This window comes from Neolamprologus multifasciatus, chromosome 12, assembly GCF_963576455.1.
Source record: "Neolamprologus multifasciatus chromosome 12, fNeoMul1.2, whole genome shotgun sequence".
Lineage (NCBI taxonomy): Eukaryota > Metazoa > Chordata > Actinopteri > Cichliformes > Cichlidae > Neolamprologus > Neolamprologus multifasciatus.
The window spans coordinates 10,491,601-10,516,337 of NC_140450.1; the positions used below are offsets into that span (position 1 = coordinate 10,491,601).

Here is a 24,737-nt window from a genome sequence, read left to right on the forward strand (position 1 = left end):
CTCTCTCTCCCTTTCCTTCCCTGTCTCACGTTATTCCCCCCTCCTTCATCTAAAAGCTGTCATCCTGAGCGGTACTGAGTCGACGGCTCAATCCCTAAACGCCCGGATGAGAGCGGCAGGCGACATTCAGGGCAACACAGTCGCATGAGTCGACCGACTGGAAGGCAACCAGTCCGGGGGGGACGACAGCGAGTGCAGGAATCTGAAAATTTTCGACGCAACCCACGTAGATCGCTGTGGGAAAAATTCAGACAGAGACAGAGGCGTGGAGGCGAAGAGGAGCGGCGCGTTCCCCCCCTCCTCTTGCGGTGTCCTATTTCGTTGGTAAGTACATTTTGCCCATTAAAAAAACCGCTGCACATGTGCCTTTTCCTCTTCCACGGGACTCGTGTCTCGTTTCGCCACTTTCCCTGCGCGTTTGTTGTGGTCTGCGTCCCCGCGGCTGCGTTTAAGGAAGAAGAGGCCTGGTAAGTAGCAATATAACGGCAAAGAGGCATGTGTGTGCATTAAAATGGGCTGCAGCAGCTCACGGGCACGCTACGGTGAATCCGAATTGTACTCGTGTTACGTTAACGGACAGCGCCGTGAACGTCACATTTTACCGTGAGTGGCAACATTTTTGTTTTATTTCTGTGCGCTCGTTCCTGTTGTTGCTGCTGATCGCACGCGACAAAACCAGTGAATGAAGCTACACGTGTGTGTGACTCCACATCTGAGAGTCACCAGCTTATTGACTGTCCGCTCTGAACCATCGTACCCGGCCATTGCTTGAATTTGAATCCGAGAGCTGCTTTCAGTGCCTAATAAATCATTTAGTTGTTAATCACACGCGCGCATTTCTCTCAGGGCTTTTCGTGAGCAGACCAAACGCTGAGGACAACGGTGGTCTCCACTGGGCATGCGCACTACCGCCCCCTTTGACCTATAATATTAATCAGTTGAGAGTAGTAGTAGTCTGTCCTGCACGTCTCAAAAGAGCATCGGGTCGCTTCTCCGGTTTGTTGACAGAACGATTATTGAGTGGAACATCAGGCGAGTGAGTCGGGCAGCACAAGCAAATAAAGCAGATCCTGTTATTCACAAGCAGAAATGAATCTGTGATGGCAAGCTCTGTAGCTCAGGGCAAGCCTCATTGTCACCATGATGACTATTTTCCAAAGAGAAATATCACAGGGGTGTGGGAAGAATAACAGAATGAACTGGGCAAAACGCTACAGACTGCTCAGAACAAAAATATCACAGTGTAAAAATACGCCATCACAAAAGTACTGAAATGTCACGCAAGTCAAAGTAAGATAGTAAGCAAACATTATGCAAATACTCAGAGGTAGGAGTGCCAAATAAAAAGTCCCTGGTAATATATTTTGGCTAGGCTCGTTTTTTTTTTTTACGTGAACTATTTTAAGTGTATGTGAAAACAAATACAAGTAAATTTCAAGTACCTAAGTTGGGCACCAAAGTGTATGCACTTAGCTATTTTCATAGTTAATAAAAAGTGCTGATTGTCATGTTCTAGGCAAATCCAGTTGTCATCTTGTCTTCTTTAACAATATTTCACTACGTTAATGATATCTGTTCCTACTGCTTGCATAGGAAGTGGAAGTCACATATTACTTATGGACCCACGATGCAGTTTTCTAGTTAATCATTAGTCTGCGTGCTATGATAAGCAGTGGTGAGAAAGGGGCAAAAATATCAGGATCTGCCACTACCGTACGCGTTTTCCATTCTCTGCTTTTTCTCATATATGTTTTTGGTAATAAAATATTAGATCAGTGCTTCGCACAGTAGGGGTTGTAACCTGGGAGAATAAAATGCTTTGATTGCTGTGTCTATTCTCGCTTTATCGGCATTAAGACAGATATGGAAGTGCAGAATGATAAGATACGCAGATTAATGACCTCCCTGTTTTTCTACACTTTTATCCTGTTTGTAAACAAAAGCACAACCAACCTAAATGTCCCTGTAGTGAGCTAAAGTTATTTATTTATTTGTTTGTTTGTTTTTCTTAACTACAGGGTGGAGAATGCTAACAAATATGGTACAGAGCAGGGAAGGGTGTTAGGTAACGGTTTGGCTTGGGACTTGCTGTTCAGGGCGTTTGCACCCATATGGTAATAATGAAATGGTAGTAGAATTTGTTTGCTTCTCTTTACACCATCCGGCCATTTTTGTGTCTTGGATTAACTTTTTTAATAACATGAACAGTAGCCAGTCTACCTAAGCTGGGCTCACTGGCTTTCGCGCAGTTATGCAGGGATTTTAAAACGTAAAGTCCTTACACCTTCAGCTGTGGGTAATCTGCTGCTTTAAAGCAGTCTGATTTACTGACACAGGGAACATTTCAGTTCAACTTCTGTGTTTGAGCGTCAGCTTTTTTTCTTTCTTTTTTTTGTACTTATTTACTTGACAGCTTTGGAGAGAAGAAAACATGTTAGTGTGGTTGGACTTCTTTTGACGAAGCCTTTATTAAAGAGTTCCACCACTATCTAGTCGAGTTAAGGTGCGTTCACGGAAACATTACGGTCCACTGTGTTTATGTTTGACTGTACTTTGACCTGCCTTTTGTGAGTGTAATCTTTTTGAGAAAAAAAACCAATCAAACCAAAATGATTCACACTAAATTGCCAGTTCCGTGGTGACAGGGTGCAACCACAGCCTAGACCACATGCTCAATAGTCTCTCTTCTAATGGTTACCCAAATGCTCCATGACAGACACTGAGCACCTCATATTTAAGCCTTGCAGCTAAACCTTGTTTAGTAGAACTTTTGTGTGGAAATTAGCCATCAGTGAAGGAGGGCGGGGGGTGAGCCGAGTTTTTATGCATGGAAGAGGTATGTGTACATTGCGTAATGTTTTCATGTTCAACAGTACGCTGAGTGAGCAGACTGGTTTTCGTGGCTGTACTTTTAAAGTGTGTGTTCTGTACAGTTTGTCGTTTCTAAGAACTTTCTGCCCTCTGCGACTTTGCTTTTAGTTCCGGTTCAATGTTATTTTCCCCTGAGGGCTCTCGCAATTACACAAAAATATTTTCTGTCAGCAGGCAGGCTACAGCACTTCATATTATAGTCTCTCTTCATGGAGGAGACCTTCATGTGTTTTGATTGAAGGTGTGATAAAACTCTGAGATTTTTTTGTTAGATTGTTTTTTGTTTTGTTTTTTAAAGCAAAAACCAAACCTGATTTAAATTTGGCTGGTTTTCCCTTCAAGTGTACTTCCATGTCGTAGAAATGCACGTTCAGATTGCTCCTGTTTTGTTAGGATCGCTCACTTGAAGTCCCACTCTGCCCACTTGCAGGGATATTCACAGGATGTGAATAAACTGTGTCAAAAAACATTTCTTATCATTTCATTTCATTGGGGAAGCTAGGTGCTGTCAAAGGAAGCCAAAGCAGAGGAATTGTGCCAAAAAAAGCCTAATGATATGTGATAAAGTTAAGGCTGTTTGGACTGAATGTTCTCTGTCCGATGCCTCAGTGCGTCACAGGTTAATCGGTACTGACGGTCCTGCCTGGTGGATACATTCGCAGTAGAAAAAGACTTGTGTGTTCTTTTACCTTGGATACTTTGAGTATCCTTCTACTAATGTTTGGCCACCAACTGGTGACCCAATTCTTGTCACTAATGATGACATTTTATATTAAATTTGGGTCAGAGTGACACAACATTTGAGATTTTGTTTTATGTACATATTTGAGGTCAACAGTGAACCTAGAGGGAGTGATTTAAGTGTCGTGGCAGCTCTGGTAGTGATGCAGGGCTGCACAAGGAGGCGTTGTTGAAGGGGAGAAGCACTAAATTTGAATCAAGTGGGGTTTTTAAAAAAATTTAGGTGAAGTCTTATCTTGTTAAAATAGTGACTGCTTTTGAGATGCACAATGGTCTTGGTTAATATACAAATTGCTGCAGAGTTGTCACTGTTGTGCTGACAGCTTGTTTCAGCTATAACAGTTACTTTGTTTAAGTGTTCAGAATAGCAAAATCCTCATATTTTACATGTCATTAACAATTACTTTGGGGGAAAACATCTACTAAATAACAATAAATGTCCTAACTGGGACATTTTAAGATTCGTCAGTGTCCTCTGGTTGACAAACTGTGATAAGGAGTGTTTCCAAGAACCTCACCCTATGATTAGCAATATTACAGCTGGAGTACAACTAAAGCAAAATATTTTTTTTAATTATTAATTAATCTGAAGGTTATTTTCCCAAGAAATGTTTTTGCTCATATGTATTGCAGAGGATAGTGAATCAGAATTTTGCAGGGCCTCCAGTGGCACATTGTTAATAGCAGTCTGAAACCAAGCAGTTTTTATTATTTTATTATGATGTCAAAGAAGACAAAGGAAAAAACTTTAAATTAAAATTCTTAAACAAATAATCTAACCCAAATTTTTTGAAATTATAATTTCTTATTACTAGAATAAAATAAAGATGTACCGTAGGGCTGTGCGATATGACCAAAATCTCATATCCCGATATAAGAATTCTATCATCCCGATAACGATATAAATCACAAAAATGTAACATTTTCTGTAAACTCTGTGAATCTCGGGCAGCTCGTCTTGCGGGAAGTGTTTCCAGCTGCGCATCATGTACCTGGAGTCGAGTGTTTTAACCGATGCATGAAACTATACATTTTTAGACATAAGTTGTAAAGGCCGCCGTTTTCTTTGTGAATATTTATTACACTGCGTGCTGCGGGGAAAAGCCTGTTCTAACGTTTGAGTCTAAGGTTTATTTTTTAGCACCTGGCAGCTCTTTTTTACTTCTCATCCATAAATAATCTGCTCTTTCGCGTGATTCAGTTTATTTTGAAAAGTCTCAACAGGATCTTGAGCTTTATTGTGAAAAGTTTATGTGGAACATAAACAAGCGGTAGTTGTTGCTAACCACAACGCATAAAAGCAGGCGCTTGTCCATCCGTAGTGTGGTTATATAAAATATAAGGGAAAGAGAGAACTTTAAGAAATTAATATAGCCACTACAGTGACCATCAAAAACGATGAAAAAATATTGCCGTAAACAGTTTATTTTGCGACACCACAAAACAAACATAGCGTAAAATGAAACGATAGATGTTTTTATATCGTCATCCGATATATATCGTTATATCGAACATACAACATCCTTTGTGGAAATGGTGCCTGTTAATCAACTCTTCATACTCATCTGAAACTATTCAGGGCCACTGTATCCCGAATTTTCCCTTATAATTCCAGCATTTCTCAGGCACATTAATCGTGACCTGAATATTGCTCTTGCTCTTAAAAAACCTATCAAAGTCACCTCAGTCATCCCTGGTGGTCTCAGAGCCACTACAGTGACCATCAGAACGATGAAAAAATATTGCCGTAAACAGTTTATTTTGCGACACCACGAAACAAACGATAGCGTAAAATGAAACGATAGATGTTTTTATATCGTCATCCGATATATATCGTTATATCAAACAGCCCTAATGTACCGTGTTAATATTGTATACATTGATGACAGTTACACACAGCTATCAGAATTCTGAATTATCTCAGATTTAATTTGGATTTTCTTACATAAAAAGACTAAATTAGTTTGACCTTGTGTGTCAAGATGACCTGGAATAAAAGACAATGATAGGAAAAGGTGCTCGCCTCCTTTCAGCGATGGCTGCCCACCTTGCAGTCCGGCCCTTCTGCCAGTGGGTGTGTCTGCGTCGCTGTGGGCAGAAGGGCAGTTGGCACCGGGGCTGGCAGCTTCACAGTCAGAGAACAGTCTGTCTTTCTGATCAGCCCACCTCGCCCTCCGAGCACAATCACCCTGTTATGTCTGAACCCTCCTTCGCCATGGCAACATCACATGATAGCACTGAAAGAGCGAGAATCTTCATGCTGTGTGTGTGTATGCGTGCACTACATGCCTGCTTATGCCAGTATTGCTTAATCCATGTTATTGCTAAAAACCTGGTTAAGCATATCATCAATCACGTGTCTTCTTATTTTTTTTTAGCTAAGGTCATAACATGCGTAGGACAGAAGATGACGGAAAGGTTTGCATGCAAGTGTTTTAAGTGGACACAGAGCAAAGCAGACTTTAGGGAATCTGCTAGCTATCAGCAATGGAGAAAGAAGACAAAAACAGATCGAGCAAACTTCAAACTTGCCTTTTTTTAAATTGTTTAATTTAAGCTGTGCCTTAGGGTCAGGGGGCCATTAAAGCTTGGGATAATAACCCAAACCATTTCAGCTCTTGGACTATTTTACAACCATCAGTTCGGTTTTACCTCAGTACTTAACCAGATTTTAACTATCAGGACGCAAAAATACTTGAGGCTGCAATTATACGTTTAAATATTTGTGGCTAGTACACATGTATATGTATGCAGCTGGTTTCAGGGAACTTCTGTCTCCTGCCAAGTTTAGAGCCATAATGCTCATCTATTCGCCTTTTACTGCTGTCATGTAGACCTTCATTCTTAGAAACCATAAGTTAACCTTAATAGCTCTTAATGCTGAAATTTTTTTTCCGAGAACTCGTAACACGACGATTGTGGTATTTTTGAAGGTTTCCTCGGTCTTCTTCACAAATATCAGCATTTACTGACTCACTTCTTTAATCGTGCTGCCAGCCGTAGGCTTCCTGTTAGTTTTCCTGTTTTGGTTTCTTTAAAGCTGGAATCTCTCGTTTAAATTGTTAAGGGTGGTGCTTACAAGAAGTTATTGCCTCCTGAACCTTTAGAGTCTTCCCATGAGAAATGTAAGCCATTCCATCAAACAACAAAACAGTTAGCCATATATTACACTCTGGTATTTTACGATAGCTGTATCATTTTCCTCAGTCCTGTTGTGTGCTTTTTTGGCCCTGTTTGTGCACTCCACTCTGCCCATAAGAGCAGTTTTGTAGTCTTTCTGGTGGCCTTCTGTAAGCGGCAGGGTCTGTATCAAAGCGGCGTCACACAGAGCTTCTCTTGTTCGGATGTTGGCCTTGTGTTAACTATGCTAATGGCATAGCATGACAGGCTTACTGCTAAACTGTGAGGCCTTGCGGTTCTATTTATGGAAAGTATGCATTTTTCTCTTCTTTTCACTCATGTATGTTTCTCAGGAGCACAGTGGGGCTTGCTTGACATTAATGTGAAATCATTTTGCCACTAAGCCTGGAGGCCAGTTTGAAATTTTGGAAAATGTTTGTTGGCACAGCGCTTAGGGAAATCTATTTTTGTTATTTTGAGGTAATGTGTCTGTGACAAACTGGGTAAAATTATTGAGAATTGGCAGATTTATGTTGGTTGCACAATTTTATTTTAAATAATTTATATTGTATTGCATATTGTATTTGATTTAAACAGGTCACCTCTTGTGGTAGTGTATTGCAGTTTTCTCCATTTTACTCTACTGTGTGGCGAAATGTGTAAGAGGTCTCAGATATGAATGAGAAACGTGTACATGTCCTGGTTATTGCTGTTGTGTCTATAATGTTGCCACTTATTTGTATTTGACTGTACGAATGAGGCAGGGCTCCATGTAAGGTTGAGCAGCTGGCAGACTGGTTACTGCATACGCTCATGTGACACGGCTATTTCTAGCCAAATCATTCCTCCTCCCTGCTGCCTCTAGCAAGTGCAAGAGCAAGTGGTGGATACGTGACACCTCAGGAAGCCGTGAGGTTAGAAGGTGGGGGCAGTCGTCATAGTCCAGTGGTATCTATCCAGAGGCCACTTTGTGGGATGGGGATAAGCTAGGTAAGACGTGACTTGATGGCCAATTGAATGTCTTCAGTAGAAGACTGAAGTAAAGGTATGTGGTCGGAACAGGTTCAGACTGTTGCCACAAAGTTGTAATTTGTCAGACAGCGATTGCACATGTCACTGGGCACGATGGAAATAAACACATGAATTGTTGGTTGACACACATCCAACGTTCCTGTTGGGAAGATGTCAAGATATAAGGTGATTGATCACTTCTGCTGCTTACTTAAAAAACCTTTCAGAATCTAAGTCTGTTTGTTGTTCAATGTCATTTCTCAACTTCAGTGCCACTTGGATAGGTTGTTGTATTGAATGTGATGTCTTAATAGATGCTTCATCATTTATTGCTTTCTGTGCTAATATTGCTGTCTTTCACAGACAGCAATATTAGATTCAATATTTACATTTAATAGCTGGATTCTCATAAGCTTAGAACTAATCCATTAACAATACACTACATATACATTGGTTTGGAAGCCACCATGTTGCTATCTTGAATACAGTAGCCATGGTAAAGCGCCAAATGGGGCTTTATGTACGTGGCTAGAGACCGGCCACATAAGTAGTACCTTATGAGTTACTATAAATTTAAATCTCAAAAATCAATCTTTCAAACTATATATGACTGTAACATTTGTACAAAAGATTTGTGTTTCTCATTATGTCATTCTCCTCCTCCACTGCTCTCTCTTTTACCTCATGTCCACTTCATTCTCTTCTTTCTCACCTAGCCTCATTTCCTGAATTGAAGCCAGGGCTCTAATACATGAAAACATGCATAAACATGCTTATTTATTCCCGATATTTTTGTAATTACTTACTGTCAGCAGATAAGATGTGACCCTCCTCTCTCTCGATAGCTGACAGCCAGCTAAACACAAACAGCTGGTTATAAACTAACATCATGCCAGCTAATGTTAGGGTCAAGTGTCCTAACAATCACACTTTCCCTCTGATAAACAGTTTGATTAGATTCCCAATGAAGATGAAATCAAACGATGTTGAATCAACTTCAAAGAAAGTTTCACTAATGCCAGCTAACAGTAGCTAACAGTAGCTAACAGTAGCTAATAATAACTAACAGTAGCTAAAAATAACTAACAGTAGCTTAAAGGGGCAAAAAAGGCAGCTCTTATGGACACAAAAGTTCAGGATAACTTCCACAGTTCACCTCGGTATCACTGTCATCGGACAGAAGTAAACTTCATTGACTCTTATTGGGCTCCTTTCATAAGGTTTTGCAGCCTCCTCCAGCATAAATAGACTTGTATGCCTAGCATATTTACAGCTGAGGTAAACAGCAGACTGACGGTCACACTGAGATGAATGGTGGCCAGAGTTGTTTATTCTAATTATGTACTTGAATTGTAAGATGTTAGAAAATAGAACTCAATTGATTCCGATCAGTCAACTGACATCTATTAATGATATTTTGCACATTGTGCCATTAAGGTTTGCTGTCATCTTGTGATTCCTGTTTATGTTTTGCATTTCATTCACGTGATGGTAAATGCAAAATTTCCTGTGTTTGCTCATGCACAGGTGTTCTTGGTACAGTATAGAAAACGATGAGGATTTGTGTGAGTTAACTGGACTCTCAAGCTGCATGTTGCAAGTCTAGTAGTGACAAAAATTATCAACAAATCCCAAATTTTAATCATATTTTTATCCAGTCATTTTACTCAATGATTTGTTCCACGGTAAGCACCAATTTACTGCCATATGCATCATTTTTAAGTCTAAAATAGTACCGAGGGAGTACTGTTGTGATCACATATAATTTCACTGAATCATACCATTAAGCTCTCACAAGCTGAGACTACCCATTACAATGTTAGGTGGCATTTTGTACACTTTACGGACGAATTAATCAGAGTATTCAAACGGAGTGGAGGATATGATTGTCGGTCTAATACAAGTCTGTTATTTTTAATAATGGTTAGTTGTATAATTGGGTCTTCTTTAGATGTGTGACAGAAACGAGATAATTTTGGAACAGAGTGTGGGCACAGAATACACTCCTATTGTGAAGTAAACCTGATATCAGTCCAGTAAACCAGCGGTCCCCAACCTTTTTTGCGCCACGGACCGGTTTATGCCCGACAATATTTTTTTTACGGACCAGCCTTTAAGGTGTCGCGGATAAATGCAACAAAATAAAACTAGTACCGGTACCAAAAAAAAAGAAGATTTATTCATAACACACGTGAAAAGACCCAGGAAAACCGAGTTAATGATAAAAACGATAAAAACGATAACAAAATAACGCTGAAAACCGATAAAACCATACATTTCACACCCGAGCCTCAACTCTCGTGGCCCGGTACCAAACGACTCACGGACCGGTACTGGTCCGAGGCCCGGGGGTTGGGGACCGCTGCAGTAAACTACAGGAGGTTAGGATTAAATGTGATTGAACAACTCGGAGGGTCCGCTATACTGAACAGGTGATGACATCTTCTTAATGTTTATCACATTCCAGCCCTGCCCTGGGTATACAGCAAGTAACCGCTATGGCCAGCAGCCTACTAATACTTAGAAGGCTTACATCAACAAACCTGTCTACATAATCTTTACACATAAACACGGCATCTTTCAGAATACCGTATATGATATTATAAAATGTTTACTAGGTGTCTAGGGCCGTATATAATCTGTATAATCTAAAGTACATTTTGAGCTTAAGAATATTTGATTTTGATAAAAGACAGGGTTATATTTTTTTTTCCTAAAAGGTGGTAGGCAACTTTTTAAGGAATAGACCACTGATACAAATGTCTGAATGTCAGAGTTAAACTTGTAAACACATCAAAGCATGGCTGTGAGATCAGCTCCTTTAAAGCCCTCTTTTTGAGTCCTGCTGGCGTTTGGGAGATGTTTGCTTAAACAGTTAATGTGCAGAAATGGGACTTATCAGCACTTTGGCGTTCTTACTTGGGCAATTTTATAACCTAATTATATTTGTTCAGTCAAGTGTATAGTCAAGAGGACTTTTGTTTAACTGAAATCCCTGATTCACAAGCATGGTAAGTTGCCATTGAAGCTAGTAGTTGAAAAACTTACTCAAAGTATTTAAAATTCTCCTACTCAAGAAAACTGAGAGTGGGGGGGGGGGGGGGGGGGGGATTTCAGCTTCATTGCACCCCCTACTGGTTGGGCAAGATGATGTTCTAATCTGAAGCCATGGATGGAAAAGTCTCGAAGAAATGAGTTATACCAACAAGATTAGAGGTGACCCAGGCAGAGCGGCCCTCCTCCCCATCCTACCCTCCATCACCGAAACACCAGCAGACCACTTGTCACAATGGCTTTCCTTCAGCACCAGGCATGCTGTGACAGCATTCACACACAGAGAAAGTAGCGCATGTCACACACAGCCTCCAAGGATGCTGCCCCCAAAAATATCGCTCCCTGGAGTGTGCACGGCAGCTGTATCAAAATATTGTGTGAAATATTCTGAGAAGGCTGCGCATATCAGGACAGATGGATAATTTGCACATTTGTGTAGCGAATTGTTATCAGTTTTGATTGCAGGTTCTGCATTTAGTCAGAACGCTAGGGCTGAAATTCTTTCACTTATATTGCAAAATTGAACACACCTCCTTAAAGTTGAAAAGTGCACTGTGTCTGTGTGTGGACGCCATGTGCCATGAATGTGCGGTGCAGCTTGAATATGTGATAACACTGGCCACACTGTGTTTACTGTGTAATTTTCAGATTAAGCCATTTGTTCTTTCACAGACGTAGCAACGTAGACCAACATCTCCTGCCATGCAGTGCTCTGTTGACAGTCCTGGATTCGTGATTGTGATTTTGTTTATGCACGCATTTGTTCACTGGCAGCGGCCTGCCTGTGGACTGTTCCGTCTCTGTTGTCATCAATCATTCCAGGAGATAAACAGAGTATTTGTAGTTCAGAAACGTCTGAGTCTGGATCTGCTGTGTCCTCAGCTCCCCTTAACTAAGACAATTGAGATTCAGTGCAGTCACTAATATATCGCCATGGTTTTAGTGAGGATACACTTCATTTATGTATTTAAAAAACAGAAAACCAAATATTCAGACATAAATAAAGAAATCTGATTTTGATAAATCTGACTGCAAATTCTCGACTGATGATGGACTGACCTTTTTTCTCTAATTTAGCATTTATTTTCCTGTCTGCAAACTTAAAAGTTACGTCCTCAGTTAGCTTTTTTCCTCTTAGTTTATAAAAATAGTTTTTTTTAAACCCCTTGATGCGATTAAAGCCTGCTGCTGAAGTCGTCATGTGAAAATCCCCTCCCTGTTGTAAACAATCTAAGTGCCATTGCTGCAACTCATTCTTAGGACAAAGACATTAGCCATGGCTAATGCTAACAGCACATTGTTGAGCATTACTCTCAGTTTTCAGAATGACAGTAATAGGGTAATCCACCAATTCACTGACTTGCAGATGTAATCTGTCAGGCCTCGTGCCTTTTCTTCGATTGTGTGTAAGCCGTGTACGCTTGGGTCGACACTGTGTGGCTGTACATGCATCTATGCAGAGGCCTCGCATTCCTGTAAAGTGGTGCCAAAGTACAGGACCCCACGTACCCCCGCCACCGCTACGTCTGTCACTACGTGCGCGCAGCAGCAGGCCTAATCAAAGCACTCTGTAATAGTGTTAGCTGTGTCATGTGCTGGAAGCCAGGATTAAGAGCAAGAGGGCACGGCCACTAGATGCAGCTTAGTAGGAGCCATTCTCTCTCATTCTCTTTTTGCTCTGTCTCTCTCTGGCTTTGTTTTATACTTACGTTTAACCTCACATGCGGTGGCTGCAGCCATCCAAGGTCACTGAAGTGTGTTATACTACAAATACTATAGATTTAATGTGAAACAAAACAAAGCGCTTTCATAATCCTTTTGCTAAAAACAAAAGTACCCACAGCTTAAAGTATCCGCACGTACACGTACTGTTTATGTATCCAATAGTGTCCTCCTTTAACCTTTCTACCACACACTGTTCCACTGGCGGGACACTAGCACCACATAGAACTTTCCTGAACAGCTAGCACTACCAAAAACATCACAAATATGAGCATGTTAGGTGAATCATTTTGTTGTGCTTGTGTTCTACACATATGTTCTCATACTTTTTATTAGGACACAGAGAAAGTAAGAGAAATTCAAACATAAACGGTAAACAAAATTGGAGGGAAAAATCATTCTCCCCTCCCAAGCAAAGAGCTTTATAGTGAATATTGTTCTGGATCTTGTGGCACTCAGGACCACGAAATCCTATGTCAGCATTTGCTTAAAAGGCCTCATATTTGTCTTTTCGCATTACATAACAATCCCAGAGGTTTTAGATCTCCACTTTGGAGACCATTTGAAGTTTCATGGGTCACTTGGCAGCTTTAGTGTAGACAAAATACTGAGGCGACAACATGCTTTATTCCCACTGGTGTAAACATGGACCAAAACATAATTTAATCATGTTGGTATGTCTCATTTTTCACTGGACTCTTTTGCCATTTTTGCCCTACATTTCCAGCACTCACTAATACCGGCACCCACTTTGTCCCAGTAACACAGTTTAATACCACAGAACATGCCAGCAGTAGATTATCAGTCTCAGCGGTCAAGAAAAAGGTAGGTAGGCTGGAGGTCCTGGCAGTACTATGTGAGTACAGAGCCAGATCAAAATTGTTCTGCTTCCACACCAGGAGAGGGTGGCAGGGGGTCGGCACAGGAGTGAAGAAGGAAGCAAGGACAGGGCTGAAGGGGAATTGTTTTTTTGCATTTGGGTACCTATGCTGATTCGTGGAAAAGAACTGGAGCTGTTTGGACAAAACTAAGTACGGAAGGGAGGGAGCAAGGAGGGGAAAACGGAGAAAGGGTCAGGGGTAAGATGACTCCTACACTGAGGAACTTGGACACAGATGGCAGAAAGTGAAAAAAGCCAGACTGCAGCCTCAAAAAAGCCCCAAATAGTTGGTAGGTACCAAGCCTAATTGTGTCAGTCACATGATAGGAGGGCTTGCCTGAATAACTGGCCCTCTTATTGTTAGTAATAAATTGTTGGCTCTTTTTTTCCTTCTTTGCGGCACTGTTTGATTGGTCTACTAAGATCCCACTTGTGTGCATGGGTTATTCTCAGAGGTGACTAATAGTTTCTGCTTGCCTAAAAGCATTATTCTGAGCACTCCATCCTTTGTGAGCTGCTATTTTAGCCTTGGTGCTTTTTGGGCATTGGGTACATGGGTTATTGTGTGTGTTCTTGGCTTTAAAGTCCCAAATTTATGAACTTCAACAAGTATAGAAAGTATAATTATTGAAGTTATTATGACGTTTTCTAGTTTTTTTTATGCATTCAGTCAGTATTTCCTTTAAATACACTGATTTTATTGATCTAAGTTAATTTCCTTATTTGGATGCCTTAAAAACCTCAACAAGGGCGAGCAGTGTTAGGTTCTGTGCAGTGTGTCTGTCTGATATTTAAAACAGTCATACAGACGCTTAAATAGGGATGAGTCGCTTTACTTGGTTTGCCATTTCTCAGTAAGGGTGTCAAACCCATGCATAGTCTCCACTGAAACCAGAGAGAGCTGACCTTAAGAGTATTTAAACCTAAGCCTTACACAACATTGAAAGCCACAGTGGGGCTCAATTGTTTGCTCTTGCACCAGAGCTCAGTTTAGCATTGATAAAGGCTTGGATATTTGTTAGGTGCATGAGAATGTCATTTTAAAACTGTATCGAAGATAATTGCTGTCTGAGGGTTAGCCAAAGGTAATTAAGCGGCAAAAGCTTTCATAACACAGATCCAAATCCAACGGTAACAGAGGCCTTATTAGAGACTGTGATGAAAATTTAGTTTCTTTCTCTTCTGATAGTGCAGGAAATGTATTCGATACTTTTGGGGTAATTGGTCTGAGAGTCTCAGTACTACCACATGAGTAATAGTTGTCCAGGCTTTTTTTGTGCCCATACATAGCAGACAACTTGGCAAAGAACCCAAATTGTATCTTTAGGTACTCTGTTACTATCAGTCAGTCACAAAAACACAAAATTTGTTCCAATTTCTTTAGACGAATCTATGAAAAATGCAAATCCCCATGATGTGCAGTGTGTCCTTAAACAAGGAAACCGAACAGTGGAGTGGAGGACAAAAACTGAAATGTCAGACTATAAAATATCCATTGTAGATGAATATCTGAAAGCCATGTCCTGAAGGAATAGGAATAAATCCAGCAAAGACTTGACACAGGACCTGGCAGATGTATCTGACCCTTCAGTTGCTCCATCTGGTGTTCACTGAAGCCTCATCAGAAAATGGTCTTGGCGGAAGAAGGGTCGCTATCAAGAAGGCATTCCTAAAGAAGGGAGAGAAAAGGTTGAGGTATCCCAAATTATGCAAGAACAAGACTGAAAATCAGTGGTGACAGGTCTTTCCAATGCGGCTGTATTTCAAACAATGTTGTTGGAGATTGTGTCAAAATTTATGTTATGTACACATGAAAGTACCGTCAGATTTCGATCCAACATGCAATAGCATCTGAAAAGCATCTGATTGACAGCAGCTTTATTTTCCAGCATGACAATGATCCCAAACACCCTTCCTTTGCAGTAAAGCACACCTGGATAGAAAAACACACAATGGTGCACTTTTAGCCATGGACTGGCCTCCCCAGAGCTTGAACCTCTACATTTTTGAAGCACTGTGGGATCTTTTAAAGTCCTTCAAGAAGACTGGAGAACTATTAATGAAGACTAGTTTAACCCTTTAAAACCGGTCGGAGCGGGCACGCTCCGTTTTGCGTAACTATTTTTAAATCTCTGTAGAACTGGAACCACTTAAGGTAGCGCAATATTATTTTTTTTGCATATGAAACCGGAGGAGTTGTACTTACATGTTATGCCATTAGCTTGTCCTAGGTCATGGTTTCCTTCCACATATAGCTTTGCAAAAATTGCCTAAAAAGCACTTGCAGCAACAAAAACATAATATTCCAGAAACACGCTTTGCCAATCAGATCAGCTGTTCATAACACTTCCTAGGTTGGAATAGACATCAGCGCGAACTATCGTATGTCCGCCATTACCTGCCCGAAACCGAAGTGATGTCATTTTCGTGGAAAAGGTCGTTTTTGTAGTTTATTGCATTCTTTTGCAATTTATGTAGTTTCTATTGACTTAATGCATACATATTATTAATATTTGGGCTATAATGGTTGTATTGATGTATAGCAACTTGAAATGCTCCCAAAAATGGCACCACAGCATGTAAAAATATAAAGAGCTCTGGCGGACTTGGTTCTATGGTAGGTCTTAAAGGGTTAAGAAAGCCTGCCTTGGAAAGTTCAGACAGTGTCGAGGGATAATGTTAGTCATACTTAATATTAACTTTCAAGGTTGATAGAATTGTAGAAACTCTGTTTTTGTCGTATTTATTGTATTTCTATGTATGTTTGGACATGTTTCAATAATTCACTGCACCTGTTTCCAATTTTCCTGGCAAAATATAGAGGAACGAAGGGTGACTAAAGACCTTTGCACAGAACTGTATGTTCCTATTTACACCTGGTTTTAAAATACACCTTGGGATATCAGATTACAGTGGAAAGTGCTAAATAAGTGTAAATGACCACCCTGACTCATTTCAGCGCATGAAGTCAAAACACTTGCTGAAGTTGTTGCATATGACTACCTGGTGTATAAACTACAAATGCATCGTCAACATGGACATAAGAAGAAAAGATGTCCCGAGAAAGGACATGGTCCTTTATCTTGTCCTCTACCCTTTTTGCAACCTGTGAATGACTTTGCCCTGTCATTCTCAACAGCTGAAACACCTCATACATGTATATTAGTCCTTGAAACATTGTGCTAGCACTTGCTAAAATATAATCTGTTTCTTCACTGGTGACAGATGCATGTAATAATGGTGCACTGGACCCTTTGACATTAATGAGATCCAAACACAAGTGGCACAGGTTTAAATGACGATGTGCCTCTGCTGTCCGCAGATACATATTTTAAAACCAAGTGCAAAAAGAGGTCTGTCAGACCTCTTTAGCGTGCGTCTCATCTCTGCTTGATGGTTGTGGGTTGAGACTACAGCCATTAGCTAGAGGATAGCACACCCAATGTTCAGAAAATGTTCCTGGTTGCATTGCGGGAAACCTAAATACCAAAGTTTGACATTGAAGAAATGTGTGGAGAATCGTTGGTTCTGCTGTAAGAATTTTGGCACTTTAAAAAAAAAAAAAGGCTTATCAGCATTTAAAATAGCTCTATGTGCTAAATCGTTGGAGTAATCGTTTTGTGGTACATTTTGCAGCGGATATCCACATTCAATTGAGGTTAAAGGTTAACTCTGAGGGATTTATTACTATAGACTTTTTGTTGTTCGTGGCAACGCTGTGTTAATGTCACAAAATCCATTCATGAGTCATCTTTGCAGTGTGTTGAATGCCCCATAAAAGCAGTCCCCCTTTCAACAAAATACTTTACTGTAACCGAGTAATTATGTAATAGTGAAATAAAGAGAAAATGAACATATTTTTACATTTGGAAAGAAACAAAGTTAAGAGGGGATTTTATTTCAAAGCAGTCTATCTTGAGACTTTAGTCATTGTGCGGAGATAGCAGGATCTCTACAAAAGTAAATCTAGCAAAAATCTCTACTGGAGACTATTTATTTAGCTGTGTGCTTGCCTAAATTTTTGACAGATTGCCCGTGTGTTTTCATCAGAAGCAATCTGAAGAGTTATTCACTTCTTAACAACCGGACTTAGTGCTGCAATGCAGGGGAGAAAATAAATAGACTTAGTGAGAGGATTTATGAAAGTGTGTGTGTGTGTGGTGAACCTTTTGAAGATGGTGCTGAGAGCGACATGCGCTGTTGTTGTCATTCTTAAGCGACCCCCCTCCTGCCCATCGACGCTGACTGATCATAGGACTGTAGCATGTGTGTGTATGTGTGCGTGTTTGGGTTCTAAGAGACAGCGCCTCCCTGCTGCGAAGTACAGAGTCAGAGGCAGCAGGTGCAGCTGACGCAGATTGGCTTTTAGCAGGCAGGGCCAGTTTGGGGGACAGAAAGGGAGAGAATGAGCTGAGAGGCGATAGAAGAGAAAGCTCAAACAAATACAACATCAGACCTTTGAACAGAACTGGATAGATGAGGTCACTGTGTTTTTAGCCCTTGGACAGTATGTGAGGAGGAAGGGAACAGGACCCAGAGTGTGCTGTGGAGGCATCTGACTTATTCTTGGCTTCAATGGCGCATGTGAGTAATGATTAAAAAAAACAAAGAAAAAAATCCACACAAAAGATTTTGTGAAGGTTAAAAGAGAAACTTTTTATGAAGCAGGTAGTTTATTGTCGAGCCAAATCTCCAATAAGTTTAGAACAAAAACCTTGCTGGTCGTAGCCAATTAGAGTTTGTTTCCCTGTAAAGTCATCTCAAGTATAGGATTTTTCTTGCCATTCCTCTTGTTTAATTGTCAGTGACGTGTTGAGGAACTGCTGAAGAGATGCGAACTCTGTGGCTTTGCATTTTGTCGCCTACATCAGCGCTGGCCTGGGCTCTTCATTGTGTCGACGAGAGCCCCTATCTCTGCCCGCACAAGTCAAGTGACATAAAGACGCACTGTTCGGCGTGTCTTTGAAAGGAACAATTGTGGCAGAGAGAGAAAGGCAGAGAAAGTGATGGGTGGGCTCCAGCCAAATAATGGTGCTGAAATGCTGTGCGCTCTTGTGTGATAGGCTTCTGTATTACAAAGAAAAGTAGTCCTGCCTTAGTTCATTTCATTATACTGATTATTCTGCAATAACAACAGCTAGAGATGACAGTGTGCGTTCATCTGTGCATCGTTTTCTAGTATGCGTGCATAATATTATTATGATTATATGAATCGGTCTGCTACTTGCGTTGGGATCAGAGTGATGAAGGAGAGGGAAGTGCTCTGAATGCCCTTCATCTGTCTGAATGCTTTTTCCTGGCTGTAAAACATATCCACGCAGGTTCACCTCCTCTTCTTCTCCCCCCCTATTGCTGGCTGTCCTCCTCCACAGACATTGGCCGCCTCCCTCCTGTCTGTCCATCCTCTCTGCACTCAGATAACCAGTCAGTGGTACACCTCTTCTTCTACGACATTTGTCATTGGTTGATGTGTGCTGTGAATGCAGATAAATTCCTTTAAGAGGCAGTCTAGACTCAGCTGGCTGTGCTGCTGTCTCTCTCTCTCTCTCTTTATCTCCCTCGCTCTTGGTGGTTAGCTCGTGCCGTCCTCTCTCCTGCAACACCACCACAACCTGCCGATTCCTCAGTAAGACTCTTCTGCTCCTTCTCTTCCCCTCTCCTCGTTCATCATCAGTTTTCTTCCCATCTCTCTGTGTAATTTTATTTCTGATCAATCACTCGCCACTCTATTTCCCAGTCTGTTTTCTTTTCCATACTGCCATTTCCCTCTGTCCCCCTCTACCTCTCCTCAAAAAAATACATTTCGTCTTTGACGTTTATTCATTTCCACCACTGTCCCATCTCCTCTTGATGTGAAGAGTCATGAAGGTGAGTGGTGCTGTTTTAAAGGATTTGATCTTTCTGTACTTGGCTTCCTGTTTCTCATAGTTCTGTGGTATTAAATACAATCTCTCTCCTTCTCTTAACTTACTGAGCCATCTGGTAGATGCGAGCATCCGGTGTCCTTGGAGGCACTGCAGTTGCGTATGCTTCAGGTATAACAATTAGCCGGCTAGTAGGATGCTGCTGTGAGTCATCATCTTGACACTAGATGTATGTTCTAGTTCTGTTTCATTCAGCATGTGCCTAGACAGGATGAGAGGAAGGGGAGGGGGCTGAATCAGTGTGAGCATAGAGGAGCCGCGTGTCAATGCAGACTGTAGCTCGTGACACAGTGTTTTGCACCAGCTGTGGCTGTGGTGCATTGGCATCTCCGGCGGATTAATGATCACTGTTCAGCAGTGATAACAAACAGTTAAACTAATCACTAGAAGTAGTTTTCACAGAGGCTTCGTGTTACAGTCCATGGCACACAACACGTGCGGCCGATGCTGTAACAGGTGAAACACTCTAGTAGTGTTACAGGTTAGCTGGTAGTCTCTGCATTTTTTGGGGTCAATAAAAAGTCTAAAAATCAATATTTTATTAAACAGCTATCATCCATATGTTTATAAGAATGTATCAGATGTGTGAAGGAGTACAGTTTTGGCTACAGATGGCAGCTATTGAATAGAAACCCACTGTACACCTGCAAATGTAAGATTAGGTGTCAAGAATTGATAGAGGCCAAGAAGTGGAGCTAAGCGAGAGTGAATTGGCATCTAGCCTCCCCAAGAATGATGCTGCTGCTCTGTAATTGCTGGACTGGTTTAAAAATAAATATTCCAGAAAAAAACATTTTCAGGTTTAAATGTTTCTACTTTGCTTAATTTTTTTCTGCACAGACAACACGAAGACCCAGTTTAGCCTTGTTTGCCCATGTTGTGTCATTTCTGAGTTTGTGCATGTGTGTCTGTGTCAGTGCTCTCATTATGGATACTGTTTGGCAACCCACATCCACAGGAAGAAAATGAGTCTGCCAGAAATAATCCTCAAGAGCAGGTTGCTTTACGGAGTCACTTTCCAGTGTTTTTATTTAGTGTTGCTTTCTTAGGTACTCTTGGCGCACCGTTGCTGTGCAAGGCTGTGGTTTGCTCTTTGGGAACAATTACACAGTCGCTCAAAGATAAAACCTCAAACTGTTAGCGGACAAACAAGGAAGGCCCCCAATTTACAAACAGATTTTGGAAATAAAGGTTAAATAGACGATTGAAGTGCAGAACTGGTGTTGTTTATAATAAGATGTGGAGTGTGGGGTTTATTTTTTTAAAGAATATTTTACCTTGATATTTAAAAATTCTATTAATTTCCAATTTTCCATGTTCAGGAGGAACTGCCGGTTCATCTCCTTGGACTGACCCTGGATCCAGAAAAATATCTGAACTCTTATTAGTTTGTGATGTATTTTTGAAAATTAAGGCAGTGTCTCCAAATGTACCAATGTCCTTGTTATTTCAGTTATTTCAGATATTTTTCAAGCGTATGAAAGTGTTGCAGTGGTTAGCACTGTAGCTGACTGTTCAGTTCATTTCCACCATCAGGGTCTTTGTGTGGGAAGTTTTTCTCGGTGTTTGTGTGGGTTCTCTGGCTTTAGTTAGTGGAGTTAGGTTAATTGGTAATTCTAAATTGCCCTTAGGTAAATGTGAGTGTGGGTGACCATAAACTAGGCTTAAGTATGGCCATGTACCAACTGGAAACATTTTGATGCAAAAAATGATAAATTTCAACAGACAAAACAAACAAAATGAAGGTATTATACATATGATATAGGGCTGTGTGATATGGCCAAAATCTCATATCCTGATATAAGAATTCTATCGTCCAATTACGATATAAATCACAAAAATGTAACATTTCCTGTAAATTCTGTGAATCTCGGGCAGCTCGACTTGCGGGAAGTGTTGTAGCTGGAGTCGAGTGTTTTAACCGATGCATGAAACTATACATTTTTAGACATAAGTTGTAACGACCGCCGTTTTCTTTGTGAGTATTTATTACACGGTGTGCTGCGGGGAAAAGCCTGTTCTAACGTTTGAGTCTAAGGTTTATTTTTTAGCACCTGGCGGCTCTTTTTTAATTCTCATCCGTAAATTATCTGCTCTTTCGCGTGATTCAGTTTATTTTGAAAAGTCTCAACAGGATCTTGAGCTTTATTGTGAAAGGTTTATGGGGAACATAAACAAGCGGACATGCGATGCTGTTACTGTGGTTGTTGCTAACCACAACGCACAAAAGCAGGCGCTTGTCCGTCCATAGTGTGGTTATATAAAATATAAGAGAAAGAGAGAACTTTAAGAAATTAATATAGCCACTACAGTGACCATCAAAAACGATGAAAAAATATTGCCGTAAACAGTTTATTTTGCGACACCACAAAACAAACATAGCGTAAAATGAAACGATAGATGTTTTTATATCGTCATCCGATATATATCGTTATATCGAACATACAACATCCTTTGTGGAAATGGTGCCTGTTAATCAACTCTTCATACTCATCTGAAACTATTCAGGGCCACTGTATCCCGAATTTTCCCTTATAATTCCAGCATTTCTCAGGCACATTAATCGTGACCTGAATATTGCTCTTGCTCTTAAAAAACCTATCAAAGTCACCTCAGTCATCCCTGGTGGTCTCAGGATCAGCACCTTGGAGAGCGGCAGCGGCACAGTTTTTAAAGTTTTTAAATGATTCACCTGAGCTGTGTTGGAAACAGGATGCTTCATTTTGGCAGATAAAAATCACATCATATAAATATGAGCTGGACTTCCAAGTTTTTGTTGTTTTAAACGGACTCAGTGTTTTTATCAAAATGGCACCTGTGCATTAGTTTCCTTAACAAAGCGGGTCAGACTCCTTCCTGTGTGCACCTTATCTCAAACATTTCTTCTAAGTTGTTTGAACAGTTATATGATTTCCTGTCTCTGCTGCCAATTTTCAAATTAAATTCTGTATGCTACTGTTTCATCACCTAGTTACTTCCCTGCATCCCAATGACCTGCAAAATAGAAACGTCACGGAGTTCATTCTTATCCAGGTAGCAAAAAGCAATTGCAATTACATTTGCAGTGCATCAATTTGCATTGTGGTTCTGCTCCGTCCTTGCTTCTATTTTATTCCGCTAATACTGAGCGCATATTTTACATGAATTATTCATTGATTGTTACAAGTGAATTACCGAAGGGCCGCTCTTGGTAAATGGCAATGAAATGGAAAGATAGCAGGTTGTATGACACACCGTGCAGCGGTTTTTATTTTGCTTTCAGGCAAAAACTGTAAAGATTCATTCTGAAGGTCATGTAGCCAGACAGTCCATTTAGCTTGAATCACACACATGAATATGAAACTGAAGTGGCTGGGTCCAAATCAATGCATACTCCAGGTCGTGGTAGGATTATTGAGTTGTGTTCAAGGACGTGGGGTCATCTGGGAAAAAGCGTGATCGTTCCTGCCCCGCGTCTTAGATGTTCAGTGCAGATTTCGCTGCCGTCAAATGTCACAGGTGAGAAATCAGACATGGAGAGCAACAGGGAGGTGTTTGTTCTGGAAATGCGCTGTACTTTGGTCATTTTTAGCGGGTGTTGTCACGGACATCACAAAGTGTCGTTGTTTTTAGATTTTATATACACAGCTAGGAGTGGCTGTGTGTGAACTTCAGTCTAAGGGTCGGTCATGTTGAGTTTCTTCTTTTAGAACATACTCAATAAAATTATGACAAGCTGACCTAGAGATCACACCCGCGCTCAAATCACTCTCTTAACTTTCTTCCATGTCACCCTAAGGCACAGGACGTTCAGTCTGCTTTTGCTGCAGATGTGTTTGGCTGCACATCTCTTCTGAGCATTGCCTGGCTCTGTGTGTTGCTGGACGCTCGTGTTTGACTCTGGTGTGTGATGTGGTCGTCTTGTGGCAGCAGTGCTCCCCGGAATAAACATTTACACAGTCTCCTGTTAGTCCTGCAGACTTTGCCAGAGTCAATACATTGACTGCAGAAAACATTTTTAGAGAGCGCTACTCAATGGCATGAAACAAGCTGCCACACATGGATTCTTTAACTTATTCAATAAAGATTCGGTGAGAAATCAGTTTAGGGTAGCTTTTCATATTGGTGCGGCCTTTATTAAACTGCCTTTTATTATGAATTGACATAATTACAAGCAGCAGATATGAGTCGGGAAGCAATTAAGTAATCAGAGATAAAATCATGCCCCACATTATATTGCCTTTTTTTATCGTTCATTATTAATTTTCATTCGTTATGCCGATGGACACAAGTCCACGAGCTTGGTTTCTTTAACTTTTTAATTCATTCAATTCAGTTTTATTTATACAGCGCCAAATCACAACAACAGTCACTTCAAGGCACTTTATATTGTAAGGTAGACCCTACAATAATACATAAAAATTTGGCCAAGACGCACTGAACTTGTGCTCAGATGTGTTTCTCTCACTGGAGAGGATTTCACCTCGGGGGTCAGTACATCATCAAGTCATTGTTTACTCATTATGTTTGAGATTTGGCAGCCTCTGAGCTCTCCTCACCTTCACTTCTGTGATTTTGCTGTGAGAAAACCAAGAAATGTGTCCACTTATTTTTCAAATCAGCAGCGACGTAATCATTTTTAGTGTCACTAATGGATCCCTATTCCAGGAGGTCTTGATCAAAAGACAAATTATCATGTTTTTATGTGTTTGTTGTGGTTCTGCAAAGGATAAAGGCTAAGAGTGCGTGACACCGACTGTTCCAGATGGAGTTCTCGGTCGGGAGGAGGGAGCCGTAACTGGCCACAGGCTATTTAGAAAGGAGCTGCTTGCCCCCCACCCAAGGAGAATGCAGTCGGTTTATGCCAAGAGCTGTTTACATTTAATGCTTCCCCATAAAAGAACACCCCCCCCCCCCCCCCCCCCAGGTTTAACCATAGAAGGAAGTAGGCTGTCATTGGTCCCCATGAAGATACAAACTTAAAAACCCAAGCAAAGTCATTTGCGGCATAGAGGCCTCTTAGGAGGCTTCGTAGTAGGTGGCCTCATCATCTGATTTTAAAGCATGTCGCTGTTGTTGTTGTTGTGTGTAAGCCTTGGGGAACAGTGGTGAGGCCAGCTTTAAGTGGATGCGATCGGCTTTTTAACAGGTAAACATCATCAGCACCTGATCATCCACAAACAAAAATTCTTTTTAAATGACTTTTAGTAGTGTAACAAATCCAATTATTGAAATACAGCTCACAATTAAAACTGTTACGGCTACAAAAAAACAGAAGAGAGAAAAAATGAAACTGTTCCAGACTGTTTGAGGTTAACTGTGAAAACACCCCGCCCCCACCTCACCCCCAGAACGATACTTTTTATTTTAGAGAGAAATTAGGAAATATGGGCTTAATAGTTTTATTTTATAGTTATTCACATCAGAAAAGAAGA

At 40.8% G+C, this 24,737-nt stretch overlaps 1 protein-coding gene across 9 annotated transcripts in view; it reads left to right on the plus strand.

Annotated features, from left to right (window-relative positions):
• The window catches only part of slc20a2 (solute carrier family 20 member 2), a 48,157-nt gene continuing 23,420 nt past the window's right edge, over nt 1–24,737 (plus strand). The window contains exon 1 of one of the 9 annotated variants that reach the window (XM_085179884.1): nt 1–324. The gene's annotated coding sequence lies outside the window, so the exon portion shown is untranslated. The other 8 variants (XM_085179881.1, XR_014877168.1, XM_085179889.1 and 5 more) reach the window with 8 other exon arrangements.